This window comes from Balaenoptera physalus (genome assembly GCF_965194825.1).
Source record: "Balaenoptera physalus genome assembly, chromosome: X".
In the NCBI taxonomy this organism is placed as follows: Eukaryota; Metazoa; Chordata; class Mammalia; order Artiodactyla; family Balaenopteridae; genus Balaenoptera; species Balaenoptera physalus.
Genome location: NC_138903.1, coordinates 132,632,220 through 132,659,508, shown reverse-complemented (window position 1 = coordinate 132,659,508; position 27,289 = coordinate 132,632,220). Strand labels below are relative to the sequence as shown.

Below are 27,289 nucleotides of genomic sequence, written 5' to 3'. Positions count from 1 at the left end.
AGTATTTGTCGTTCTCTGTCTGACTTATTTCACTTAGCATATTGCCCTCCAAGTCCATCCATGTTGCTGCAAAAGGCAAAAGTTTGTTCCTTTTTTATGGCTGAGTAGTAGCCCATTGTACATATATAGTACCTGTTCTTTATCTATTCATCTGTCGATGGACACTTAGGTAGCTTCCATATCTTTGCAATTGTAAATAATGCTTCTATGAGCATTGGGGTGCATGGATCTTTTTGAATTAGTGGGGTTTTGGGGGGATATATACCCAGGAGTGGAATTGCAGGGTCATATGGTAGTTCTGTTATTAGTTTTTTGAGAAACCTCCATGCTGTTTTCCCCAGTGGCTGCACCAATCTACATTCTCCCAACAGCGTACAAGGGTTCCCTTTTCTCCACATCCTTGCCTACATTTGTTATTTGTGTTCTTTTTGATGATAGCCATTCTGACTAGGTGTGAGGTGATATCTCTTTGTGGATTTGATTTGCAGTTGCCTGATGATTAGCGATGTGGAGGATCATTTCATGTGCCTGTTGGCCATCTGCATTTTCTCCTTGAAAAAATGTCTATTCAGTTCTTCTGCCCATGTTTTTAATCGGGTTGTTTGTTTTCTTGATGTTGAGTTGTATGAGCTGTTTATATATGTTGGATATTAATCCTTTGTCAGTCACTTCAGCTGCAAATATTTTCTCCCATTCAATAGGTTGTCTTTTAGTTTTGTCAGTGGTTTCCTTTGTTGTGCAAAAAAGCTTCTAAGTTTAGTTAGGTCCCATTTGTTTATTTTTGCTTTTACTTCTTTTCCTTAGGAGATAGATCCAAAAAAATATTGCTGCGATTTATGTCAAAGAGTGTTCTGCCTATGTTTCCCTCTAGGAGTTTTATAGTATCCAGTCTCACATTTTGGCCTTTACCCTATTTTGCGTTTATTTTTGTATATGCTGTTAGACAGTGGTCTAATTTCATTCTTTTACATGTAGCTGTTCAGTTCTCTCGGCACCACTTATCGAAGAGACTGTCTTTTCTCCAGTGTATCCTGTATTCCTGCCTCCTTTGTTGTAGATTAATTGACCATAGGTGCGTGCGTTTATTTCTTTGCTTTCTATCCTGTTCCATTGATCTATTTGTCTGTTTCTGTGCCAGTACCATACTGTTTTGATTACTGTAGCTTTATACTGTAGTGTGAAGTCAGGGAGCATGATTCCTCCAGCTCTGTTGTTCTTTCTCAAGATTGTTTTGGCTCTTCAGAGTCTTTTGTGTTTCTATAGAAGATTTTAAATTATTTGTTCAGGTTCTCTGAAAAATGCCAAGGGTATTTTCATAGGAATTGCATTGATTGCAGTTCTGTAGGTTGACTTGAGTAGTATGGTCATTTTAACAATACTGATGCTTCTAATTCAAGAATGCAATGTTATCTTTCCATCTGTTTGTGTTGTCTTCAGTTTCTTTCATTACTGCCATAGTTTTCAGTGTACAGGTCTTTTGCCTCCTTAGGTAGGTTTATTCCTAGGTATTCTATCCTTTTGATGCAATGGTAAATGAGATAGTTTCCTTAATTTCTCTTTCTGATACTTTGTTGTTAGTGTATACAAATGCAACTGATTTCTGTATATTAATCATAATATTTAATAAGCTTCAGTTTCTAAGTTTGTGAATGGTATTGATCACATATATTTGTACTTATCTGATACAAGGCTGAATTTTGGTATTTGTAAAATCAATTTGGAAACATTCCCTCACAGTTTGTGATCCCAACCTAGATAACACAGCACTGCAATAGGAATTTACTTGGAAATGTGAAAGTAATTAGCAGTACAATTAATGCCCACCCGGTTGTTCCTAGGGACACCACGTCGTCGGCTCAGTGGTGCGTGCCCTGCTGTGGGACTGTCCTGTGCCCACCATAGGGCAGGGCCAGGCCCCAGGCATGTGGGCCATAGGGGGAGGGGCTTCCCTGCAGGGAGCAGGCATTGCCAGCACCCATCGTCCTGGCTAGAGGCCACCCGTGGGGCCCTCAGGAAGGGAGACTGTGGGGGGATGGAGGGCCGCCGGGTGGGGTGTAGCAGAGGCACATTGTTGGGGACCCTGGGGGGGGGGCTGGGACCCGTGGGGTCCAGTGGCCGTTAGAAGTTCCTCTCTGTGTCATCATGCCCTCTGTTCAATGGTTTCAGTCAATGTTTTTGTTTAATAAATTTCCCTGAAAGTTTCAGCTGAGTCTGGCCTCTGCTGTGGGCAATGGAGGGAAAGGGCTGCTGGGGGTGAAGGTGGGGGTCCAGAGTCAGATTCCTGCTCAGCACCCATGGGACACCTCTCCAGTGAGAGGGTAGGGTAGGCACTTTGCAGACGCAGACATGGTGAGGGTTTCTCTTCCATTTCATAGGTGAGTTGTAAAGTTTTAGCGAAAAGTGATAATTGCCTAAAAAGGCAGTAGATAAGTTAAAATGTAACTGAAAAAGTTGATTATTTCAGACAGGAAAAAGGGAACATAGGAGCAAAAATAGATGGACAGACAGTGCTATGGACTGAATATTTGTAAACCTCTCCCCCTCATTCACCTGTTAAATTCTAACCCCCAAAGGGATGGGATTTGGAGGTGGGGCCCTGGGAAGTGATTAGCTCATGAGGGGGGAGCCGTCATGAATGAGATTATTGCCCTTATAAAAGAGACCCCAGACAGCTGCCTCATCCTCTTCTGCCATGTGAGAAGATGGCTAGTTGATACAACTAGACAAGAAATCAGTCCATATAAAGAAGAGCTTTATTACTATTACTTTATTACTGAGCGGTACAAAGGAATGAAATTGGGTCATTTGTACAGACGTGGATGGATCTAGAGACTGTCATACAGAGTGAAGGAAGTCAGAAAGAGAGAAACAAATATCGTATATTAATGCACATATGTGGAACCTAGAAAAATGGTACAGATGAACCGGTTTGCAGGACAGAAATAGAGACACAGATGTACAGCACAAACGTATGGACACCCAGGTGGGAAAGTGGTGGGGGCGGGGGGGGGGTGGTGCTGTGATGAACTGAGAGGTTGGGATTGACATATGTACACTAATATGTATAAAATGGATAACTAATAAGAACCTGCTGTATAAAAAAATAAATAAAATAAAATTAAAAAATTAAAAAAAAAGAAAAAGGAAAAACAATAGGTTTCTGACATTATCAATCACAGTACAAACCCACCTGTAAAGACAGATTGACCTATGTGCCACCATGGGCTCTGCACCTCCAAGTTTGCTCCTCCAACTCCGCAGCCTTGCAGGGAGGCCTTCCTATTGGTGGAAGGCCAATGGGCGTGTCTTTTGCTTCCAGAGGCGCCAAGCCTTGGGACCTCACGCCCTCAGTGCGCATGGCTACTGCTGCTTCCGTAGCAAAGCGCCTCCTCACGTGCGCTTCTGATCCAACCACTTTCTGTGTAAGGAGACGTCTAGATCTTTCTCCCTCATCTTCCTCGGGCTTCCGGGAGCACCCGGAAACCCACGTGGCGTTCGCACAGAGTGCCTGGGACAGTGGGCTGCACAGTTCCTGGCTGCAGTGCTGAGACGAGCTCTTCAGCCCCTTCTGAGCGGGACTCCGGCGTCATCCACAGAGTCAGAGAAAGTCAGGAGACAGGCGGGGGCTTCGCCGGGGGCTGGACTCCGCAGGTACCGGGGGCGCTGGGAAGGAGTGGGGGTGGGGGGAGGGGTACGCGCTGCTCGATGGGGAGTGGGGGAGGGGCGGCGGAGGGCAGCGGGCTGAAGGGGGGCTGGGGGAAGGGTCCCTCAGTGTGCGGGTCTGAGGGGAGGACCGTTAGCTGCCGGGGTGGCTGGTGGGGGGCGTTCTGGAGTCGGGGTGCAGAGGGTGGGGTAATGGCTAAGCGTGGGGGGGCCCTGAGCGGAGGGCTTCCTGCTGGGCGGGTGGGGCCGGCTTTGGGGGCCAGAGGAGAGGACGACTGGCTGCGGGGGTGGGGAGTACGCGACGGGCGGGCCACTCCCCCTCCTCGTGCCGAGACACGAGGGGAGGGCTAACGGCTGCTGCGTGTGGCGGGAGGAAGGCGGAGCTACTCCTGGCGCAGGCGCGGGTCGATGGGGAGGACTCTCGGGCCCCCTCCCCGGGCCGAGACACGAGGCGAGGGCTAACGGCTGCCGCGTGTGGCGGGAGGAAGGCGGAGGTACTCCTGGCGGAGGCACGGGTCGATGGGGAGGATTCCCGGGCTCGGGCTCGGTAGGCGTTATGGGCGCTCCCGCTGGGGCGCGGGGTGGGGTGGGGCGGAGGACGCTCGTGGCAGGAAGGGGGCTCCGGCTCCCGGGTGGTCGAGGGCAAGAGGGGTGGGCTCTGCGTCTGGGGTGCGAGAGGCGAGAGCCCCTGGCTCTGGGGGTGCTCGGGGGAGGACTCCCCGGTGTGGGGAGGTGAGAGAGGCAGTCTGACCTCTACGCATGGGGGGCGCCCGGCTTGCAGGGCCCAGAGCGGATCGCCAGCAGGTGGTGGGTGGGGGAGGGTGTATGGGGGGATGTAGTGGGGGGGGCGGGGAGGAGCCTCCTGGCCACGAGGGGCGTAAGTGATGCTGAGAGGGGAGGCGCTGGGGCTGCTGTGATCCGGTGGAGGCTGTTGGCCATGGCAGATGGATTTGTGGGGGTCCAGGGAGGGGCTCTGGCCCCCTGCATGAGGCATCGAGAAGCTCCAGGTCGCACTGGAGGCCATAGGGCGCGATGAGCGCTTGCAGTACTTCCTCACATCCGGATCTCAGAGAGGCTGGGGAGCCGTATACAAAAAGTTTCACTCACTTCTGTAAAGAAATGAGTCACAAATCTTAAAGTCCACACTTCAGCGACAGCTTAAACTTAAATCAGTATCTCTTAAAGAAAATGAAAATAGCTTTCATAACCAATATTCCATAAAGGGAGTCTTAAGTGTCCTTCCCCTAATAAGGAACATGCACTGATTACATCCAAAACCTCAGCCCCAAGGACATGAGGAGGAAAGGAGATGCTAAGGGACAACTGGAAGCATAGGAGGAATTTCCCTGGGTGACTGAATGGTGGTTCAAGAATTCCTCAGGGTGTGGGTGGCCTTTGCCAAAAACAGTATTTCCTCAGCCAAGTCTGAAAATGCCAGACCTAGTTAGCCTCCAAAAGATTTCACTTTGAGCATGTTTGTTCACTTTGCAAATTAAGTGTTGAGGTTCTATGGCCACAGGTATTTGGGCCCTTGAAGCTAGTAGGTAGCCAGCCCAGACAGCTTCTAGGCCCTGGACAGGCTAGTCAAAGAACTAAAATCTTAAATGCACCAACACCATTAGCTGTCCATTCTCTGCAGTGACAGCTTCAGTGCCCTATCCCTGCATGGGTTGCAATGTCAAATCAGGGAGTCTCCTCTAGGTTGCTGCCAAGGTCAATGCTCACTCCAGAAGCCTTCTGGGAGCAGTGTCTTTGTTGCCACTAACAACAGACTAGGGACATATGTAACTAACTAACCTGGAGAATACTAGAGGCTAATTTGAAAAGAAGTCATGGGAATTCTTGAAATTTAAAAATTCTGTTGCCTGAATTAAGAAAATATTCTGGTTCCCTGGTGGCTCAGTGGTTAAGAATACGCCTCCCAATGCAGGGGACACGGGTTCAATCCCTGGTCCAGGAAGATCCCACATGCTGCGGAGCAACTAAGCCCGTGTGCCATAACTACTGAGCCTGTGCGCCACAACTACTTAAGCCTGCGTACTCTAGGGTCTGCACACCGCAACTACTGAGGCCTGCATGCTCTAGGGCCCGCGTGCCATAACTACTGAGCCTGCGTGTTGCAACTACTGAAGCCTGAGCGCCTAGAGCCCGCGCTCCACAACAAGAGAAGCCACTGCAACGAGAAGCCCGCGCACCGCAAGGAAGAGTAGCCCCCTCTAGTGGCAACTAGAGAAAGTCCAGCGCAGCAATGAAGACCCAATGCAGCCAAAAATGAAATAAAATAAAATAAAATATTCCGATAGAAGGAATGACACCGTTGATGACTAAATTAGATAGCTGAAAGTTAACACTGAGTAACTCTCCCAGGAAGACAAAGAAGTGGAAACCGTGAGGAAAAGAGCACTAACAGGATTTCCCAAAAGAGAAACAAAGGAAAAAAGGAATGCAACTTCTTCCTTTGGGATGTGGCGGGCTCCCCGTACTGGGTGTCTCCGCTCCTCCCGCCTCCACGCCTCTCCAGCCGCAGTGCTCCATCGGATCTTGTCTTCCTCCCTGAGTGTTCTCAATGGGAAAAAGCCGTGCCAGAGCGTTATAACCTGGCTGAACCCATCGCCGCCCGGAGCAACTCCCCAGAGCTGCCTCGGCAAGCCCACTTTAACTCTGGTTGGGACATCCGGACGGGCTGTGAGCCGCCCCCGTTTGGACGGTATGTGTACCGCGCACACGTATTCCCTGCAGGAATCGAGGAGAAACACCTTCTGTTCCCCAGCATCCTGTGGGGAAAGCACTTCCTGAGCCGTTCAGGCTTGTGAGGGGCTGCAACGGGCTTAGCGGCATCCCCATCACTTCTCAGAGCCTTCCTCCCTCGGCCAGTCAAGAGGCCGCGCTGTCTGGACCACTGCCCTCTGCTGGTGGGAGGTCCTAGTGCGGTCACAGACTTGGAATCTAGCCCCCTGTCTCTGTGAGCCTGACGGTTAAAGCTTCTCTCCTCCAGGCTTTTAAGGGTATTTGAAACAGTAAAGACAGTCCGATATACAGGTAATTTTCCTTAAATGCTTAGGAGCGTTTGATTAGTTTTGTGGCCAATGTTTAAAGGTTTGGGGAAAGTTACTTTGTCAAATCCAAAACTAACAAGGGAATATTCATTCAGAGGAATCTTGGCCATTTGTCTTTCTAAAGTTATTATTATTCACTGGTTCCTTTAAAGTTCATAAGATTGGTTTAAAGGGCATTAAACAGAGTACAAATAGCAGTGACTATTTCTATGTCTTCCCCCTTTCCCCTGAGCCTGACATACAACCATAGGTGGCCTCTGAGGTGGTCTCGGGCATCTTGATCTCCAGTCAGTCTCTGTCTCCATTTTCCCAGCATCCTGCCATGCACAGTCATCCCGTGTCCCCTAGATTTCTTGTGCACCATGGTGATGGCAGATTCATTACAGCTTTAAGATTCTGCCAAAGTGCCACTAATTAATTAAGAATTTATTAATATGGTCCCTCGAATCATTGGCCTCTGACCAAGCCTCTCCCCTGGAGTGCTCGCTTAAAGAATGAGGGCCCTGTAACTCTATTTACTGTTGCCTTCCTTTGTCTACCTCACAAACCACTCACAGGGGAGTAAACATTGATCCAAGTCCTCAGATTCCCCTTTAATTTCTCTTCCCATTCCTCAGTCTCAGGGAGATCCCCAAGGTCAAAATCTTCATGCATTGTTCCTACCCCTGGAGCCTGTGGATCCAAGCATGTTGGCAATTGCCTTTCCAAAGCTCCTACCTCCTCTGTGACCATCTGACATTTAGCACTGACACACTAGGTGTGTATGGAAGTTGTGGCTGACACTTGAACAGTTAGACTTGGTCCTGTATGAGTTTTCTATGGCTGCTCTAATGAATTACCACAAACTGGGTGGTATAAAACAACAGAAATTTATTCTATCACAGTTCTGGAGGCCAGAAATTCAAAATTATTATCACTGAGCTGAATCCAAGGTTGACAGGGCTGAGCTACCTCTGGAGGCTCTAGAGTAGAATTCTTCTTTGCCTCTTCCAGCTTCTGTTGGCTGCCAGCATTCCTTGCCTTGTGTCTGCATCACTTCAAGGTCCGCCTTCAAGGTCAGCATCTTCCAATCTCTTTGTGCTCCTTCACAACACCTTCTCCTCCTCTGTATGTATATGTGTGTGTGTGTGTGTGTGTGTGTGTGTGTGTGTGTGTGAGAGAGAGAGAGAGAGAAAGAGATCTCCTCTGCTTCTGTCTTATAAGGACAGTTGTGATTGGATTTAAGGCCCATCCTGATAACCCAGGATAAGCTCCCCATCTCAAAATCCTCCCTTCCCCTGATATCTTCTGTTGGAAAGTTCCTGCAGATAATTGTGTAATAAATCCACACAGTAAAACAAAGTCTTGGCTTTCTGGTTGAAAAATTATTCTTGACCTTTATATACCCGTCCCCCAACCTGGGAGCTAATAGCTCCTGGCCCCAGGTTTGAAAGGAAAGGGTGATTCTTACAGCCATCAGTCACTGAGAGTCCTCCATAGGAATAGTCTTAAGCTTCTCATATGCTTCATAGTGTCACACTTGCAAGACAAACAAGCTTCTCTCTTATTAATATAGACTTTGTCTCATGACATAATATCAATGTCATAACATGCCATTCTTGACGTAAATTATGCAGGGGTAAGGATGGAGAAGAATAGAGCACATGAAGGGGATGCAGAGTCACACTCTGTCATCTTCAGCTCCGTGTGTAATATTGTGTCCAAAGTTTGCATGTGTACACACCAAACGATAACAATGTTTACCTTTGAGGAAGAGGGCGAGGTTCAGGAAGGGGGTCAAAGATGGACTTTTGCTCTTTACTCAATTGTATCACCTAATATTGTAAGCACTGAATAAATGTTTTGTCCAAGTAAAAAAATAAAAGATAAATATATGTGACTTACCAATCAAGAGGGAAAACAAGACACAAACAATACTTATAGAATGATCCCATTTAAATAAAATAAACCAAATTTTATATATATATATATATATATATATATATATATATATATATATATAGTTTATATGTATGAATGTTAAAGGAATAGGCAGAGCTCTGGAAGGATGTTCACTGAGAGGTTGACAGTGTTCATCTCTGTGGAGGGTAGGGGACAGAGGTGGGAGTGTGACTCTCGGTATTTCTTCTCTACACTTCCCATTGTTTGAATTCTTTACAATGAAAATATAGTCAGGGAGTATGGTGGTTGATTTTATGTGTCAACTTGGCTGGGCTGTACTGCCCAGTTGCTTGGTTAAACATGTCTCTAGATGTTGCTGTGAAGGTATTTTTAGATGTGATTAACATTTGAATCAGTGGACTATAAATAAAGCTGATTATTTTCCATAATCTGAGTGCACTGCATCCAAAGAGTTGAAGGTCTTAAGAGAAAAGACTGAAGTCCCTCCACGAGGAAGAAATTCTGCCTCCAGACTGCGTTCGGACTCAAGCTGTAACATTAACTCTTCCCTGGGTCTCCAGCCTACCTGCCTGCCCTGAAGAAGTCAGGTATCTATATATCTATATCTATATAACTGTTTCAAACACGTACATTGGAGCTGAAAAGGCCTGGCTTGGAATTCCAGCTTCACCGCTTCTAACTGTGTCCTTAACCAATTCAATTCAACTTTATAGATTTCCACTTACTCATTGGTATAAACAAGGGAAATAATGGAAATAATCATTTGCATTACTCTGAAAATCAAACGATACTGTGCCTGGTACACTGAGCATTATCACAGCTCAGCAAATGCCATTTATTGTGATTTAAAATGTTTTTCATTTTATGGTAAGAAAGCAGTAGGAAGCAATTGAAGGGTTTTGAGCATGGAAGTAACATACTATGATTTGTTTTTTAAAAATAATTCTGGCTGCTATATGAGGAACGCATAAGAAGGAGGCAAAGTGGATACAAGATCAATTTAGGAGGCTGTTGGACTAATATAGGGGATATATGGTCTTAATTTGGACTACATGGTGGTAGAAGAGATGAGAACAGGTGGTAAAATTTGAGAAACATTGAAGGGGTCATGATTTTATTGATTTGACTTCTGCTTATGGGTATGACAGGGTAGTTTTTGGCAGACGAATGCTCCTATAGAGAACCACAGGAAAATCCCATTAAAACATGACACGTGTCCCCACCACAAAAAATAAATGATAATTATGTGATGTGGGCTTCCCTGGTGGCGCAGTGGTTGAGAATCTGCCTGCCAGTGCAGGAGACACGGGTTCGAGCCCTGGTCTGGGAGGATCCCACATGCCGCGGAGCAACTAGGCCCGTGAGCCACAACTACTGAGCCTGCGCGTCTGGAGCCTGTGCTCCGCAACAAGAGAGGCCGCGACAGTGAGAGGCCCGCGCACCGCGATGAGGAGTGGCCCCCGCTTGCCGCAACTAGAGAAAGCCCTCGCACAGAAACGAAGACCCAACACAGCCAAAAATAAATAAATAAATAAATAAATAAATAAATAAATAAAATTATGTGATGTGACAGACATGTTAGCTAACCCTAAGGTGGTAACACATTGCAACATATAAATGTATGAAGTCAACACACTGTACGCCTTAAACTTACACAGTTATACGTCAGTTATATCTCATTTTTAAATGAATTTTTAAAATAGCAATAATGTAGAATAGCGGCCGGAGGGTGGACTAGGGCTGAATGTAAGTGAGGAGGGTCGGGGGGCTCTGTACCTAAAGCTCACCTTCATGGTGCGTTTGTTACCGACTCCAAGCTCATACTATTCGGCACATGACAGGCCACTAAATGGAGACACAAGGTGTTGAGGCAAGGAACAGCGACTTTATTCAGAAAGCCAGCAGACTGAGAAGATCGCAGATTCATATCCCAAAGAACCATCTTCCCCAAGGTAGAATTCAGGCTTCTTTTATACTAAAAGGGGAGAGGGTGTGGCTGGTTGCTGCAGACCTCTTGGTGCTGGCCAGACCCCAGAGAGGATGTGATAGTCCCTTGTTCTTGTAGGCGTCCAGGTAGGTCAGGTCACGGAGTTCCTGTAAACCTTCAATAAGACAAATGTGATTTTCTGTTCTATAACTTTTTATGTCTATATGAATGAAAGTGTTATGGCTTTAAAGGTTAAGCCTGGGAGGCAGAGCCTTGAGAAAAGACTATTGTATATTTCAGGCTATGGGCAGTGTTCTTTTACCGATTGAAGAGACAAAGGTTCAGAGCCAGCATGACTAAGCACAGAGGTTAGAGCTAAAGGAATAGATCGAATATGGAGTCAGGTTTGTTCTCCTCTGTTACAGACTCATGGGCGTTTGGTTTTCTACTATTCCTTGGACTGTTAATGTACACGATACATTATCTTTCTTTTGTATATATGCAATATTTAATAATAATAACATTCTAAATAGCAAAAACAATTTTAAAAAATATGATGAAAAAGATCGGTTTAAACCACTGGAGACCTACTGAAGTGATCGGAGCTTAAGGGGCCAACGTGCAGGAGAAAGGAGAACCATGGAAAGGTACACTGATATTTTGCAGCTTCTTCTCCTCTGGGGACATTTGCCAATTCTAGGGCAGTGAAGGAGGCTGAGAATCCAGGCTTCATCCAGGTAGATGGATATATCTGGGGACCAAAAAACCAGCACAGCTTTCAGTGGTCTCACAGGCCTGGAGACACAAAATTGGAGACTTAAGGAGCCAAGATTGCAATGACAAAGAAGAGGTAGAGGACTGAGTCAGAAGCTAAGGAGCTAAGCAAAAAGCCTTTCTAAGACAGAGAAGAGTTCTGTCTCATGTTAAGAAAAAGAAGTAAAAGGTATTCATTATTAGAAAAGAAGTCAAACTGCTGTTATCTGAAGGCAACATTTTCTATGTAGAAAAATCTCATAGAATCTACCAAGAAAAAGCTGCTAGAAGTAATAAGTGAGTTTAGCAAGGTTGCAGGATACAGGAGGGAGGGACTTCAAAGGGGTATGAGAAAGCTTTATCAAACTGTACACTTTAAATATGTGCATTTTAATTATACCTGAGTAAAGTCATTTAAATAAAGATTAAGTGAAGAAGGAGATGGCTGACAGATAGGGAGAGACAGAGAAAGGCAATGCCTGAAGGCCCTGAAGAGGTTGGAAAATGACCACAGCGGGGAGTCTGTAATCAGAGTGGGAAGCTTGAATCACTGAATATCAAGGTGGGGGCAGTTACATGAGATGACAAAGCCTGGAAAGTGACAGCAGAAGTGGGTGGCTGAGGTAGAGGTCACTTTTGTGCCCACTGCATGCTCTGTTCTTTTTGCCTGAGCACAACCTCCCTCACTCTTTGCCTGGCCAACTCCTACTCATCCTTCAGGTCTCAGCATTCATGTCCCTTCACCAAGGGCACCTCAACTGGCACTCCTGCCTCCATCTAACTTAAGTTCCTCTCTAACACACTCTTGTAGCAGTCTTGTAGTACTTGCCTTTCTCAAGCACTTAACATAATGATTACATATGTATTTGTGCAATTCCTCCCGCAATTCAAAGCTCCATGATGGCGGGAACCGTGAGTGGTTTCGCTATCCATTGTGTCTCTGGCACCTGGGGCAATGCATGGCAGAACATAGCTATATACATATGTATTGAATACATATTTATTAAATATGTAACAGGATGTTAAATGGAATGTTGCCTGTCTCCTCAGGGTTTTAGCCCAAACCTGAGGACAGGAGGTGCTAAGTCCCTGCACGGTCTCCGTTCTCAACAGAAATACATCAAAATGCTTGTTATATAAATCAGCCTCAGATGGCCTCTGTGTATTGGCCCCTCGCTTTTCTATTTCTTCGTTGCAGGCTGAGATTCATTAGCTCAAAATCCCACTGGTGCCAAACTCCAGTTTTTACACATTAAATTATTTTTAAAATAGTCCAAACTAGCAGATTATTAGTCAGTTAGGGCCTGCCTGCCTTGCAATTCCCAGGACACCTTACCCCACATCCGCTGGCCATGGATAAGACGCCAAGCCACTGCTGCCCTTCAGAATTCTCTGACCTAGAGACTCCCTGCCATGCTGCTGAGTGCCATCACCAAGACATTTAAGCCTCCTCTCTGATTCCCTCTCCCTTAACAGTTACCTTACCCTCCTCTCCTTCTGGGTGGTGTTTCCTTAGCCCACCCATAAGCCTCTGGATGGTCTCATGCTACGGAGCACATGCAACCCAATAAAGCTCGTTGCGTGTGATCAGCTCCCAAATCCCTCAAACAAACCCCCTACGGTGCTGAATTTACTAAAATATGGTAAAGCCACTGCAGCAAGCACCATCCCATCAATGCTATTTAAGAGAAGAGAAAATATTTCGAAGGTAATTTTTAAAGGAAATTTTTAGGAGGAAAGAGTGTTTTGGCTTTTCTCCTACCTTTGCCATGGAAGAAGAGACGGAGTACTCTCTTGCCGCAAATGAAATGTGTCAGTTCAGGTCCTCCAGGAAGCCAAGATGGAGTTAGAAAGTGCAAAAGATTTATTGAGAAAGATAAAGGGGGGTAGGCAGGAAGAGCCTTCAGACCACAGTGAATGTACGACACCTGTGGGAGGAGAGGGAGCTAGAAGAAGGGCTGGAAGGGAGCGCCTTAGACGATGGTGCAGCTTTGAGAAAGTCTTGGCCAGCCCACTGGGAGCTCTGGTGCAAAGACGGCCCATTGAGGAGTCCCACACTGAGCAGAAATGATTCTGGTAGCCCTGCTGTGCTAAGTCGTAGACTGGGTGCTGCCTGGGAATAGCATGACCTCTGTGCAAGTGCTGCAGTGGATCCTGAAAGCATTGCATCTGGACGCCGTCAGCTGACTGAACTCCTCTCTTGAAGTGACATCTAAGTGGTGAGCTTCCGTAGCTGCCCCAGTCCACCCCTTGCGCCACACAGATCCACTGTTCCATGGACACATGTTCAGGGAGCAGTTTCTCTGTGGCTCCCACGTGCCTGTCTTCTTGAGTGTCCACTTAGAAGAGAGAAATTGGTGGGAGGAAGTACAACGCCATTGATGCAGTTGGTCTTGCAGTTGTGACAGCTACTCGTTACCTCCCTCCTCCACCGCCCATTCTAGGCTTCCCTCACCCTCTGCTATCACCTCTGCAGTCTTGGTCACTCTCCTTCATCCCTGAGGCCTTAGTCCCTGGCATCCATACCCTTCTCAGGGCAGAACTGCTGCACTTGGCCATTCACAGGCACAACTGGGCAGATGAGCACCAAGTCACCTAAGCACATCATCTGTGTTGCGCACACATTGCTGCCTGCCGCAGCTGTCAGAGCAGTTCTGCCTCTTCCTTGATAAGTGTTGCTTTACCCCTGCTGAAATGGCGACTCTTCCTGCCTGCTGCTCTCTGGACACAGGGAGCAAAAAAATGCCGGGCAGCAGTCATATCTATAAGCACCACAGGACTCTGGCTGTGTCTCCTGGTGAGAGTGCACTGTCTTTAGGGACCAGAATATCCTCTCCTGCAAAGTCCAGAGCTAAGGAGATGTGACACACAATGTCCACCTGAGTAGGTCACTAGGAAAGATGGAAAGTGGGGCCACTCTGGCTTCCACCCCTTGTCTCCCAGTCCCACGTATTCTTCCTATTGGGGACACAGTGCCACATGGAGGTCTCAGATACAGTGCATATATTGCATTCTGGAGGATGGCACCCCGTCACTGCAGAGTATCGCCTCTAAGCATGTGCTTCAGCTGCACCTTCAGCAGGACATTGTGGCATGCTACAAAGCTAGCAGCTTCTGGGTGATGCAATGTGTGATACCAGAGGATCCCACGCTCATGCGCCCACTCAGACACATCCTTCAGTCTGAAGTATATCCCCTGACAGTATACCATCTTGTATGGGATGCCAGGCCTGCATTTTTGGTCCCAGCGGCAACAGGGCTGACCGGCAGCGCCCACCCTCCAGCTCTCTGTGCCTCCGCTCTGTTCTCCACTCACTGAGCTGCCCGTTCTGCCACCACAACGAAACAGGCCCTCTCCTTTGCCAAGGACTTCCTGGCCAGAGGCATTGCCGCCACCATCTCCCAGATGGCTGTGGCCCCGATGGATGGGTAAAACTGCTGTGCAGCTGCAGCACACCAGCAAGCAGATTGCAGCCGACAAGCAGTACAAGGGCATCGTGGACTGCATCGTGCGCATCCCCAAGGAGCAGGGCGTGCTGTCCTTCTGGACGGACAACCTGGGTCATCCACTACTTCCCACTCAAGTCCTCAACCCCGCCTTCAAGGATAAGTATAAGCAGAGCTTCCTGGGGGCCTTGGACAAGCACACGCAGTTCTGGAAGTATTTTGCTGGCAATCTGGCCTCTGGTGGGGTGGCCAGATCCACCTCCCTCTTGCTTCGTCTACCCACTGGATTTCACCAGAACCCACCTGGCGGCTGACTTCGGGAAATCTGCCATCGAGTTCAAAGGATTAGGAGACTGGTGCAGATCACCAGGTCTGATGGCATCCGGGGTCTGTGCCAGGGCTTCAGCGTCTCCGTGCAGAGCATCATCTACCAGGCCACCTACTTTGGCATGTACGACAGCGCCAAAGTCATGCTCCTTGACTCTAAGAACGTGACAGCGGTGGCCAGCATGGTCTCCTACCCCTTCAGCACCAAGTGGTGGCAGATGATGATGCAGTCAGGGCACAAAGGAGCCAACATCATGTACAGGGGGGGCCCTTAACTGCTAGCAGAAGATCTTCAAAGACGAAAGGGGCAAAGCCTTCTTCAAGGGCGCCTGTCCAACGTCCTCTGCCTCATGGGTGGTGCCTTCATGCTGGTCCTGTATGATGACCTGAAGGAGGTCATCTAGGCCCCACCCCGCTGGACACACAGACCAAGAGAACCACGTAGAATACTTAACTTTTATGGACCATTGATCTTCGAGAAATTTCACCATGTTTGTGGAGACGTGGAGGTGGCTCTGGCAAAAGGCTCATTGTGATCACGACCATTGGCACCCTGTGTCCGTGTACTGATTAGGGAGGGAGTGGAATCATGATGTCTTCACGGGTCCACAGGTGAGGCAGCTCCGACCAGACCTAGACTTCAGGTGGTCGTAGGACCAACTTCTATTTAAATATTTATTTTAAAAAATCATGTCTCCCATTTGTACTTAAGCATTATTATCTTTGGCACAGCCAAATAGTTGCAATTATGTTCAATGTTGGGCATTCTGCTGCAAAACAATAAAACCAGGACACAGACAAAAGAAAAACAAAAAACACCCCTTGTGCCTCCACCCTAACCCATTTTAGGGGTTTAGATCTTCCCTCCCCCTTTTCTTTCAGGGACATCCCTAGGTGTGGCTTGAATGTAATTGCCATCCATTTTCAACTTGTACCCAAAGACTAAGCAAATCCATCCAAAAGCCAAGCTTAGACCTTCTCCTCCTTCTTCATCTGGCTGTATGGGATCATGTGGCCATAGTGTGAGCTGGTATGACCGTGATGGGTAACATGAGGGCCTGTGCTACTGCTCACAAACCTTATACCTCTGTCCCTGCCCAGGCTGCATTCCAGATGCACCACTTCCATCCTACAGTGAGTTGCTGATCGGCCATCTGATTTTGACTTGACAGGACCCAGCTCATGATGAGAAAGAAGTTCCAGACACAGAGTCAGTTGGTGTCCCATAGTCAAGCATCTGTCTCTACCAGGGCCCAGAAACACACCAGAGGCTATTTCTAGAAAGACATATAATCTCTGATGCTGATGGCATGACCCTCCTCCAGAACCCCAGGGGACTGAGTGGCAATTCTCTTACAGGGGCTGACCTTGAACTTGACACTGCATCCTTGCCCATTACTGATACCTCTGACACCATGGGGTCTGTCATATAAGATGGTCCACACGGCTGTTTGCACTGCACCCCACCTCTGCTGCAGGTTCCTCTCCTGCACCCCACCTCTTATGAAGCTTCCTCTCCTGCACCCCACCTCTGCTGCAGGTTCCTCTCCTGCACCCCAGCTCTGCTGAAAGTTCCTTCCTGCACCCCAGCTCTGCTGCAGGCTCCTCTCCTGCACCCCACCTCTGCTGCAGGTTCCTTCCTGCACCCCACCTCTGCTGCAAGTTCCTTCCTGCACCCCAGCCCTCAGCCTTCTGCATCACCTGATACACGGACCGCAGCAATAATCCTGGGGCCTACCAGGTGTGCTGCTTTCTTCTTTGTGGTGGAGGATTCACGACGCAATGATTTGTCTCGTACTTTGGAGGGGGCATCCTGGCATGCCTCTGCTTACTGGACTCCTAAAACCTTCACTGAAATGTCAGGTCCCTGAATCTTCCTAGCGTTTATCTCCCATGCTCTTGAGCACATGTGTCTTAGAGAGGCCTCTTACTCTTCCTGTCCAATCAGTATGATGGTGTCAGTGTAACTGATCTGACTGATGTTCTATGGGCTGTCTAGATGATCCACATCTCTTTGTACTATGTTATAAGAGAGTACAGATATGACACAGGGCAGGAGAGTTAACATGGTAGTGGGCCAAACTGTAAATAAAGATGTCCACGTAACTGTGAACTGCTTCTTATCCTCTTTCTTTGGTTGGTTGGAATAGAAAGGAATGCACTCATCAAATCAATGGCCACGTAACATGGACCTAAGGCCTTATTCATCTGCTTGAGCAATTATACCACGTCCAGCACACAGCATCCACAACTGGGATTCCTAGTCGGTGAAGCCTGGGGTGTACAGTCACTCTACGGAATTCATCCAATTTCTGCAGTGAACAGACTGGCAAAGTAAATGGAGATATGATGGGGACCACCACCCCTACATCTTTCAGAGCGGCTCTAATCTCTGCCATGCTTCCTGTGATACTGTCTGTAATTGACTCTCTTGGTTGTGTGTGGGGGGGGTGGGGGGGGCAGTTCCATAGACTTGCACATAATTTCCACCAATGTAACCTGAGAGACAGACAGACCCCCACCCAAAATTTGCTTTGGACGTGGAGACCAATGACACCACACACACACACACCAAGAAGTCAAGAAATGGTTCATTACTTACAGAATCAAGGGGTCTCAAGAGAGCAGGACAAGCCTGTCAACCAGCTGTGAAGTGACTTGTGAGAGCAAGGATAGAGAGTGGCCTGAGATTTTACCATGGTGAGGAGGCGGGGTCGAGGTGAGCGTTTTCACATGTGGTCAGGGGCACACATGGTTCTAATCTCCCTCTGGTGCCAAAGGAAGGAGCACCCAGGCTTTCTTACCAGTTTGCCCAGACATCGGGCACAAGGGGAAGAGGGAGGGCTAGCTGAAAAGGAAAGGCCAGATTCTACCGAGAATAAGGGATGGGGGCGGTACTCTTCCCTGAACTGCTGGTGCTCTGGGAAATGGGAGCTCTTAGGACTTGAAATATAAACCTCAAAATTACCTGTGCTGTGCCTGGCCTTAATTCAGGGAGAGGTTTTGCTAGAAAGAATAAAAATCAAATAAGGCTGAAAGGCAGAACCTGACTGTGGAAAGGGAGACAACGAGAGCCACAATCATGTCACCCGGAGTGTAACAGTTGAGCTTTAGTTAAATGACACAGAGGGTCTGTCTGGCATCAATAGTAATGCTAGATGTCTACACAGAATCGAGGTGTTGGCGCACCATCATTAGCATCTGGGAGGCAGGAGGTTTGATGACAAATAGGACAGTTTAAGAGGCGCCCCTGCCTCACGTTTGGACTGACTGCCAGAGCTATCAGGACGTGTCCACCAGGCTCACCAAGGCCTTAGGGGTAAAAACTACCCACGAACTGGAAGCAATACATAATGTGATGAAAGAAGCACAGGTCCCAGACTTAAGAAGCCTAGCTCTGCAACTCGGTAACCAGGACACTCCCCTCAGTCCGCTTCTACTCACTTTCTACCACAGAACACGGAAAGGCTCCATGAACACTGAGCTAGGAAAAGGCTCCACCGCTCTGCAGGAGGCCCCTGCCCACCCCACTCCCCTCCTTCCCCCACCGCTTAGGAACAAGCCCCTTCCCCACGGAGCCCCAGCGCCCAGAGCAGGCATCTCCGCCCGAGGGCCCTCGTGGTTGGAGGGTCGAGCCGCCCTCCCCGCGAGTCCACAGCTCCCGGCCCCAGCCAGCTCTGAAGACCAGCGCCCAGTGCCCAGACACCGCCGACACCAGGGCTCCCCGCCAAACAGCCCCTTTGGCTCCTTGCGGGCACCCAGCTCCCTTCCTCTCTCCCGCCTCCGACGGCACTGCGGCGAGGGTGCACACGTGGTCGGGGGCGCTGCTTCAGCCCCGAGGACGGTGGAACCACCCATGTCCTCCAGGCCACGGGGGAAGGGCAGCCCGGCCCAATTGTGATCCTCGCGCGCCATCTAGCGGCAGGCGCGGGCACGACCGCGGGAGAAGCGCCGCCGAGGCCGCTCACGCCCACGGTAGCCATTTCGCTGTGTGGACGGTCGCGTTTCCCGATAGGCACCGGACACAAGCTCGGGACTGCAGAAAATGGCGGAGCGCGCAGGCGCACACTCGCCGAACGCAAACGCACACCCTCCCGGGGCACGCACGCGCAGGAGCACAAGGCACAGTCTCACGGTCAGGGAGGATACTCCCGGATGAGCAGTGCCTTCCACCCTGGCCGATGCCCTCCTCAGGCGGCACCGAGGGCCCCGGGGGTCCAGAGCCAGCCTCTGGGCAGGAAGGGGTCTTCCCGGGGCCCCATCTACAGCCTCCCACTCACAGCACCCCCCCCCACCCCACCCCCACCCCGCCTCCTGCCTGCTCCCAGGACACAGGAGTGATGCAGGGGAGTGGGACAGGGAGGGGGTGCCCCTGCCCCTCAGGGGGCCGCCCCGCTCGGGACTTAAGCTGGAGGACAGCTCTCCCTGCCTTTCCGAGACCTCACCCAGGGCCTGAGGGCTCTGGAACTCCTGCTGGGCGGCCCTCCTTCCCTCGGCCATCCCACACCCCCAGGTCCCCAAACGTCCCTCAGCGCCTAGACCAGGGCAGGCCGCTGCGGGCCGGCAGGGGTACACGGATCTCAGGCAGGTGGGCAGACACCCCCCCACCCCGGAATCCTGCACCGCGTTCCTGGCAGGGGCCTCTGACCTCACGCCCGGACCCTTCTGTGGCCGGCTGGTCCTTGGGAGGGCACGCGTGACCTCTCTGAACCGTCTGGGTGCCCCGAGCCCCCACAGAGCTGCCAGGGGTCCTGGAGCTTCGGGTCCTGCCTGCCGTCCCTCCCCCTCCCCCCGACGCCTAACCCACTGGTTCCCGGGGGCTCCCCGAGGTTCCTGGGGACTCAGCCACGGCCCGTGCCCACAAGGCCCTGCCGCCCGGCTCCGTCCAGCCCAGGAGACCACACGGACCCTCTTGGACCCTGCCCGGACCATACCTCCGTGCCGACTCGGGGTGCCAGGCCACTGCCGCTGCCCCCAGCCCCGACCCCACCACAGCAGCCCCTTCCCTCCATTGCCCACAGCACAGGCCAGGCTCAGCTGAAACTTTCAGGGAAATTTATTAAAGAGAAACATTGACTGAAACCATTGAACACAGGGCATAACAACACACAGAGGAACTTCTAACGGCCACCGGATCCAACGGGTCCCGGCCCCCCATCCCAGGGTCCCCAACAAGGTGCCTCTGCTGCACCCCACCGGGCGGCCCTCCATCCCCCCCCCCCAGTCTCCCTTCCTCAGGGCCCCGCGGGTGGCCTCTCGCCAGGACGATGGGCGCCGGCAATGCCCGCTGCCCCCGGGGCAGCCCCTCCCCCTCTGGCCCACATGCCCGGGGCCTGGCCCTGCCCTATGGCGGGCACAGGACGGTCCCACAGCAGGGCACGCGCCACCGAGCCGAGGACGTGGAGTCCCGAGGAACAACGGGGTGGCCCAGCAGAGCACAGGCCCCGGGGTCCTCCCGCAGACCTCCTGCAGCCCCGGTCCAGGTCTTCCTTCCCAAGGTCCCAGGTGGGCTCCCAGGTCCTGGGATGGGCGCTGGCTGTGACCTCGTCCATCCCGTCCTCCCCGCCGGCTCCTGGGACTGGGCTCGGGGTCTCCGCGCCGGGCCGGGGTCGGGGGGAACTGATCAGAGGAGAACACACGCACACTTCCACAACAAGAAGGAGCGCTGGGCCTGAATCTACGCCCAGAAAGCACACGTGGAGCTCACGACACTGGCCCACAGAGACCAGAGCCTTGGCTGGCACGTGGCGCACCACAGGGCTCCGCGGGGGGACGATGGCTAGGGTGTGAGTGTTGGGGGGAGGGGAGCGGGGGCTGGGGGGTTCCTTGACACCTGGGTCCTTCTGGGGCCTACAGGGACACATTTGGGCTTGCCAGCGCAGGGAGCAGCCTGCCCCAGAGAGGGGACGCTGAATAGGGGTCCCCTCTCGGGAGGGAGGCCCAGGCACCTTGAGTGGCCCCTGACGTCTCCCAGGCCAGTGTGGGTGGCAGCCATCTGCAGGTGCCCCTCACCTAGGCCGGGGCTGGCCACTCAGGTCTGCTCCCAGGTGGCAGGCTTCGGGGCTGGCCTTGGCATTGGCAGCTGGTGAGCTGTGGTTCTCCAGGCCAGCCCCAGGTCTCCAGTGGCCATGCACAAACCTAGGTAGAACAAAACACTCTTCCCTCCCGCCTACAAATTCTCTTGGACCCTGCCCGGACCCCCCTCCTCCTCCTGCCCCTCGTCCTCTTCTCCATGTCTCCCTCCTCCGTCTCCTCCCTCTCCTCCTCCTCCTCCTTTGGAACAAACGCTTCCCTGCACCCCCCACTCACACCAAAGCCAGTTGTGGGGTACTGGGCCACCAGGTACTCAGCGCCCTGCCTGCCAAGCTGAGCCAACGCTCTCGCCTGGGATCGTCTCCTCACAGCGTTTGCTGTCCTTGTCCCTATTGCCCTTGCAGGCTGCAGGGGGAGGAGACTGCCCCCGGCCCTCACTTGCGCAGAGGCTCCAGGGGGCTGCCTTCCTAGGGCGGGGCTCCCCTCGAGCGGTGTAGATGATCCTGAAGACGGGCTGGACCCTGCGGTGTCCCCTCCGGGGCACCTCCTCTCTGCCCCGCAGCTCTTCCTCGCCAGCGCCAGTGCTGGCTTCTTCCAGCAGGGGCGGCCCCGGGGGAGGCGCCTCTAGGCCCCGCGTGGCCTGGGGGCCCATCAGCATCATTAGCTCAGAGCCCACAGGGTGGGCGTCTGAGGGTGGCCGGAAGACAGGGCTGATGCCAGAGCCCCCGACTATACCTTTCTCAGCCTCTGCTGTGTTGGGGTCTCTGTCTGAGGCTCGGGGACCCCTCGTGCTGGGTATGGAGGCTCCCCGCTTGTGTCGCCGGTGCCTCCCTGAGCTGACTTTGGCTTGGTTGGTGGAGTCCCTTCCAGCTGGTGGATGCCGAGGGGGCTGGGCCTGGGCCTGGCTGCCCTGCCCCTCTGCCCCAGTCAAGGCCCCCACTGTTCCTGAGGACTGCCCCTTCCCCTCGTTAAAGTATCTGGGTTGCCTGCTAGGGGAGGGGGTGCCTGGATATCTTGAGCCTATGCTTCCTCGGACTTGGGGTGGCTCATGGCCCCAGCCCCCATCTCGTTTCCCAACTCCTCTGCTGCAAGCTGAGGCTTCTGCTTTGCTGGGGGCTGGTTCTCGGCCCTAGGACACGCTGCCTGGCTCTGGCCTTCCTCCCCAGTCCCGCAGAGGCACGGCACCTGCCTGCGCTTCAGTGACAGGGTAGCCCCTGTCTGGACGGTCTCAGCGCTGCTCCCACGAAACAGCCGTGCCTGCACCATGACCGGACGGGCTGGGACACTGGTTTCTGCCAGCACCTGGGGGCCAGAGGCCCTGCAGCCCCTTCCCACTTGCCTCTGCTTCTCCCTGGCCACTGCCATGGTGGCCTCCCACTCCTCCTCATCTCGAATGAACTTCAGTAACTGCAGGAAAGTGGGCGCACACCTTCGCTGCTCCAGGAGCTTGAGCTTGCCCTGGAGGGCGGTGCTCATGGAGGCCTGAGCCAGGACGTGTTTCAGGCGAATCATATCTGCGCTTCTCACTGACCAGGGGCTGTGCTGCAGGGCGTTCTGCAGCAGGGGCTCTAACCGTAGCAAAAAATCAGAGACTTTCTCTCCGGACTTCTGGCATGTCTGGAGGAAGTTTAAATGTGAGGTTCTATAGTCCTCTTTACTCCCGAAGATCTGCTTCAGGGTGTCCAGGCACTGCGCCACAGTCATGGAGTCACTGTTGGCCCGCAGCACCTGTGTGAGGGACAGGGCGAGGCCCTCTAAGCTTTCCAGGAAACGCCGCTGCTTCTCTACCTCAGGCCAGGTCCCCAGAGGGACCCAGGTGTCAAGGAACCCCCCAGCCCCCGCTCCCCTCCCCCCAACACTCACACCCTAGCCATCGTCCCCCCGCGGAGCCCTGTGGTGCGCCACGTGCCAGCCAAGGCTCTGGTCTCTGTGGGCCAGTGTCGTGAGCTCCACGTGTGCTTTCTGGGCGTAGATTCAGGCCCAGCGCTCCTTCTTGTTGTGGAAGTGTGCGTGTGTTCTCCTCTGATCAGTTCCCCCCGACCCCGGCCCGGCGCGGAGACCCCGAGCCCAGTCCCAGGAGCCGGCGGGGAGGACGGGATGGACGAGGTCACAGCCAGCGCCCATCCCAGGACCTGGGAGCCCACCTGGGACCTTGGGAAGGAAGACCTGGACCGGGGCTGCAGGAGGTCTGCGGGAGGACCCCGGGGCCTGTGCTCTGCTGGGCCACCCCGTTGTTCCTCGGGACTCCACGTCCTCGGCTCGGTGGCGCGTGCCCTGCTGTGGGACCGTCCTGTGCCCGCCATAGGGCAGGGCCAGGCCCCGGGCATGTGGGCCAGAGGGGGAGGGGCTGCCCCGGGGGCAGCGGGCATTGCCGGCGCCCATCGTCCTGGCGAGAGGCCACCCGCGGGGCCCTGAGGAAGGGAGACTGGGGGGGGGGGATGGAGGGCCGCCCGGTGGGGTGCAGCAGAGGCACCTTGTTGGGGACCCTGGGATGGGGGGCCGGGACCCGTTGGATCCGGTGGCCGTTAGAAGTTCCTCTGTGTGTTGTTATGCCCTGTGTTCAATGGTTTCAGTCAATGTTTCTCTTTAATAAATTTCCCTGAAAGTTTCAGCTGAGCCTGGCCTGTGCTGTGGGCAATGGAGGGAAGGGGCTGCTGTGGTGGGGTCGGGGCTGGGGGCAGCGGCAGTGGCCTGGCACCCCGAGTCGGCACGGAGGTATGGTCCGGGCAGGGTCCAAGAGGGTCCGTGTGGTCTCCTGGGCTGGACGGAGCCGGGCGGCAGGGCCTTGTGGGCACGGGCCGTGGCTGAGTCCCCAGGAACCTCGGGGAGCCCCCGGGAACCAGTGGGTTAGGCGTCGGGGGGAGGGGGAGGGACGGCAGGCAGGACCCGAAGCTCCAGGACCCCTGGCAGCTCTGTGGGGGCTCGGGGCACCCAGACGGTTCAGAGAGGTCACGCGTGCCCTCCCAAGGACCAGCCGGCCACAGAAGGGTCCGGGCGTGAGGTCAGAGGCCCCTGCCAGGAACGCGGTGCAGGATTCCGGGGTGGGGGGGTGTCTGCCCACCTGCCTGAGATCCGTGTACCCCTGCCGGCCCGCAGCGGCCTGCCCTGGTCTAGGCGCTGAGGGACGTTTGGGGACCTGGGGGTGTGGGATGGCCGAGGGAAGGAGGGCCGCCCAGCAGGAGTTCCAGAGCCCTCAGGCCCTGGGTGAGGTCTCGGAAAGGCAGGGAGAGCTGTCCTCCAGCTTAAGTCCCGAGCGGGGCGGCCCCCTGAGGGGCAGGGGCACCCCCTCCCTGTCCCACTCCCCTGCATCACTCCTGTGTCCTGGGAGCAGGCAGGAGGCGGGGTGGGGGTGGGGTGGGGGGGGGTGCTGTGAGTGGGAGGCTGTAGATGGGGCCCCGGGAAGACCCCTTCCTGCCCAGAGGCTGGCTCTGGACCCCCGGGGCCCTCGGTGCCGCCTGAGGAGGGCATCGGCCAGGGTGGAAGGCACTGCTCATCCGGGAGTATCCTCCCTGACCGTGAGACTGTGCCTTGTGCTCCTGCGCGTGCGTGCCCCGGGAGGGTGTGCGTTTGCGTTCGGCGAGTGTGCGCCTGCGCGCTCCGCCATTTTCTGCAGTCCCGAGCTTGTGTCCGGTGCCTATCGGGAAACGCGACCGTCCACACAGCGAAATGGCTACCGTGGGCGTGAGCGGCCTCGGCGGCGCTTCTCCCGCGGTCGTGCCCGCGCCTGCCGCTAGATGGCGCGCGAGGATCACAATTGGGCCGGGCTGCCCTTCCCCCGTGGCCTGGAGGACATGGGTGGTTCCACCGTCCTCGGGGCTGAAGCAGCGCCCCCGACCACGTGTGCACCCTCGCCGCAGTGCCGTCGGAGGCGGGAGAGAGGAAGGGAGCTGGGTGCCCGCAAGGAGCCAAAGGGGCTGTTTGGCGGGGAGCCCTGGTGTCGGCGGTGTCTGGGCACTGGGCGCTGGTCTTCAGAGCTGGCTGGGGCCGGGAGCTGTGGACTCGCGGGGAGGGCGGCTCGACCCTCCAACCACGAGGGCCCTCGGGCGGAGATGCCTGCTCTGGGCGCTGGGGCTCCGTGGGGAAGGGGCTTGTTCCTAAGCGGTGGGGGAAGGAGGGGAGTGGGGTGGGCAGGGGCCTCCTGCAGAGCGGTGGAGCCTTTTCCTAGCTCAGTGTTCATGGAGCCTTTCCGTGTTCTGTGGTAGAAAGTGAGTAGAAGCGGACTGAGGGGAGTGTCCTGGTTACCGAGTTGCAGAGCTAGGCTTCTTAAGTCTGGGACCTGTGCTTCTTTCATCACATTATGTATTGCTTCCAGTTCGTGGGTAGTTTTTACCCCTAAGGCCTTGGTGAGCCTGGTGGACACGTCCTGATAGCTCTGGCAGTCAGTCCAAACGTGAGGCAGGGGCGCCTCTTAAACTGTCCTATTTGTCATCAAACCTCCTGCCTCCCAGATGCTAATGATGGTGCGCCAACACCTCGATTCTGTGTAGACATCTAGCATTACTATTGATGCCAGACAGACCCTCTGTGTCATTTAACTAAAGCTCAACTGTTACACTCCGGGTGACATGATTGTGGCTCTCGTTGTCTCCCTTTCCACAGTCAGGTTCTGCCTTTCAGCCTTATTTGATTTTTATTCTTTCTAGCAAAACCTCTCCCTGAATTAAGGCCAGGCACAGCACAGGTAATTTTGAGGTTTATATTTCAAGTCCTAAGAGCTCCCATTTCCCAGAGCACCAGCAGTTCAGGGAAGAGTACCGCCCCCATCCCTTATTCTCGGTAGAATCTGGCCTTTCCTTTTCAGCTAGCCCTCCCTCTTCCCCTTGTGCCCGATGTCTGGGCAAACTGGTAAGAAAGCCTGGGTGCTCCTTCCTTTGGCACCAGAGGGAGATTAGAACCATGTGTGCCCCTGACCACATGTGAAAACGCTCACCTCGACCCCGCCTCCTCACCATGGTAAAATCTCAGGCCACTCTCTATCCTTGCTCTCACAAGTCACTTCACAGCTGGTTGACAGGCTTGTCCTGCTCTCTTGAGACCCCTTGATTCTGTAAGTAATGAACCATTTCTTGACTTCTTGGTGTGTGTGTGTGTGGTGTCATTGGTCTCCACGTCCAAAGCAAATTTTGGGTGGGGGTCTGTCTGTCTCTCAGGTTACATTGGTGGAAATTATGTGCAAGTCTATGGAACTGCCCCCCCCACCCCCCCCACACACAACCAAGAGAGTCAATTACAGACAGTATCACAGGAAGCATGGCAGAGATTAGAGCCGCTCTGAAAGATGTAGGGGTGGTGGTCCCCATCATATCTCCATTTACTTTGCCAGTCTGTTCACTGCAGAAATTGGATGAATTCCGTAGAGTGACTGTACACCCCAGGCTTCACCGACTAGGAATCCCAGTTGTGGATGCTGTGTGCTGGACGTGGTATAATTGCTCAAGCAGATGAATAAGGCCTTAGGTCCATGTTACGTGGCCATTGATTTGATGAGTGCATTCCTTTCTATTCCAACCAACCAAAGAAAGAGGATAAGAAGCAGTTCACAGTTACGTGGACATCTTTATTTACAGTTTGGCCCACTACCATGTTAACTCTCCTGCCCTGTGTCATATCTGTACTCTCTTATAACATAGTACAAAGAGATGTGGATCATCTAGACAGCCCATAGAACATCAGTCAGATCAGTTACACTGACACCATCATACTGATTGGACAGGAAGAGTAAGAGGCCTCTCTAAGACACATGTGCTCAAGAGCATGGGAGATAAACGCTAGGAAGATTCAGGGACCTGACATTTCAGTGAAGGTTTTAGGAGTCCAGTAAGCAGAGGCATGCCAGGATGCCCCCTCCAAAGTACGAGACAAATCATTGCGTCGTGAATCCTCCACCACAAAGAAGAAAGCAGCACACCTGGTAGGCCCCAGGATTATTGCTGCGGTCCGTGTATCAGGTGATGCAGAAGGCTGAGGGCTGGGGTGCAGGAAGGAACTTGCAGCAGAGGTGGGGTGCAGGAAGGAACCTGCAGCAGAGGTGGGGTGCAGGAGAGGAGCCTGCAGCAGAGCTGGGGTGCAGGAAGGAACTTTCAGCAGAGCTGGGGTGCAGGAGAGGAACCTGCAGCAGAGGTGGGGTGCAGGAGAGGAAGCTTCATAAGAGGTGGGGTGCAGGAGAGGAACCTGCAGCAGA

The 27,289-nt window shown here is 52.9% G+C and overlaps 1 pseudogene across 1 annotated transcript; it reads left to right on the top strand.

Moving 5' to 3' along the window:
• Window positions 1–12,201: 12,201 nt before the first annotated feature.
• On the top strand, window positions 12,202–16,530 carry LOC309652768 (ADP/ATP translocase 3 pseudogene; annotated as a pseudogene). The gene is made up of 2 exons: window positions 12,202–12,213; window positions 14,651–16,530. The product of its transcript is annotated as an ADP/ATP translocase 3 pseudogene (transcript).
• The last annotated feature ends 10,759 nt before the right edge of the window (window positions 16,531–27,289 follow it).